Genomic DNA, 2164 nt, shown 5'->3' on the forward strand with positions numbered 1-2164 from the left:
CTTGTTTCTCTTATCATTTTCTCGCTGCAGCTATTTAAAACAAAATTGAAAATGTATTCGAGTAATTTATGTACAAAATTAGAGAGTGTTGATTGCGAATATAGTATAACAAAGTAATGAAAATTACAATAAAAAACGAGTTTTTAATTTTATATTAATTCATACCAAATTAACTTACAAATAAGAAGTAGTAACACGGACAAAGAATTATTAAATACAAAGTACATTTAACAAACATCTAAAAAGGCTATTATAATGAGATTAAAGCAAAACATTAATAATAACCGCCTATAAACTCCATAGTATAAGTTTTGAAGATAAAGAAGAAATTGAAAAACATGTAAGGCTGTAATAATCGTAGTGATATCAGACCAATCTTTTAAATTGAATCTCCAAAATTTTAATTCAACGTGAGATAATTTATTTCCTATTGGGTTGAAAAAAATTATGTTGGATTGCTGTTGAATGTGGAATTTAAAGAGACAAAGAACCCTTTTGAAAATGGATGTTTGAAAGATAAAGGTCAAATTACTTACAGAGAGAGTAATGTTTGAGCTATATTTATATGATAAATAAATGTAAGTAATAAGTTTTATGTCATTTATATGTTTTTTCTAGAGATTTTTATATTTTAAATTTTTATTAGTTTCTTATGTTAGCATATTAATAATTCTAATTTCATAAATATAATTTTCATTATTCTTCAACCAATTAATCTTATATAATTTGGGACCTTCACCAAAGTGAGATCTTAGACGATAGCCTACCTCGTCTACAGTCAGGCCGCCACTAATTGACAATTTCTATAATAGAACTTCAAATGTACACTTCCCAGGTTGCAGACAAATAATCCCATAGTGCTTGGACAAACTTTTAATTTTAAACATATAGAGCCACCTCATGAGCGTAACAAATGCAATTCAACCAAATTGATAGTGGAGCAGTCACTAGGTATCAAAGTGGACCGGGGATTATCACAAAAATGATACTTGTATATGTAAAATTCGCAATCAATTTTACAGGTGTTGAGATGACAGTATCTGATTAACTATTTTAACTATGTTTTTTTGTCCGAAATCCAATGAAATGTTGCAATATGGCATTCTCTAAACCTATCCGTAGAGCTTCCAAGTTTATTGATACTATAAGCAGGCTCGCATTATTTCTTCTCTAAACTTTCTGATTGTGGGCACCCGCAATCAGTGGATAGCTTGCAAACTGAAGGAGAGGGATAATCGGAAACACTAATCCGAAATGTTTGTTGCAACTCTTCATTCCCCGGGACGTGGAGCAGAGCTTCCATAATGAGAATTTCCCAGTCATGGGGCCGTAAAAACGAAAACCAAGAATCCTCTGCTCGAAAGAACACAAAGGTCAGTAATCCAACAAAAAATAAAATAAAATAAATTGAAAAAACTAAAAAATTTCATAAATTCTAGTTCCCCAAATCGGGAGATTTTCAACAGATTGTGACATGGATGACAAAGAAGTAAAGAACTTCAGGGAACAGAGAGGGGTTGACTGATCAAATGAACATTTTAGAATGAATAGAACAAACCTCCATTACGAACTGCTTTCAACTGAAAGATTCCGGTGCCTTGTGGTCCAGAAACGGGAAATGTGCATGATACAGAATGGCGTTTGTGAGTACTGCTAATGATGCGTTGTACCAAGGACCTCTTGCTATAGGCTCACCTATAGCATCAATTATTGCCTGGTTCTTACTGGCTTTCTCCATGGCCTTGCTGCAATAGTTCAAACCATTCAGAATGGGACCATAAAACATTACTAAAAACAGGCTGAGAAAAAGAGAAATTATCTCAACGCTCTTTCGATCTACCTAAAGTAGGGAGCTAGTTGTCACACATGAATTTCTGGCAACTCACTTTTGTAGAATAAGATCAGAGCAAAACTAAAGATAAATTATTTGTCGTCAGAATTCACTATCCCTCTTGCATGGTAAGCAATTGTTGCATTTAATTTACCAAAGCACATTCAATTTCGTCAAAACTTGTCAAAATCATAGAGCAAAGAAAATCAACAAAATTTGACTGCATGATACATGGCGTTGCTGAATACAACAGCAATGAATTGTTGACTGATTGCCATACATTGCCAAAAAAAAAAAAAAAAAAAAAAAAAAAACCAAAAATTTTTTTGGGGG

At 32.6% G+C, this 2164-nt stretch overlaps 1 pseudogene; it reads right to left on the minus strand.

Moving 5' to 3' along the window:
* Positions 1 to 901: 901 nt before the first annotated feature.
* On the minus strand, positions 902 to 1745 carry LOC111384760 (annotated as a pseudogene).
* Positions 1746 to 2164: the final 419 nt, after the last annotated feature.

This window comes from Olea europaea, unplaced genomic scaffold (assembly GCF_002742605.1).
Source record: "Olea europaea var. sylvestris unplaced genomic scaffold, O_europaea_v1 scaffold2994, whole genome shotgun sequence".
NCBI classification, from domain to species: Eukaryota; Viridiplantae; Streptophyta; class Magnoliopsida; order Lamiales; family Oleaceae; genus Olea; species Olea europaea.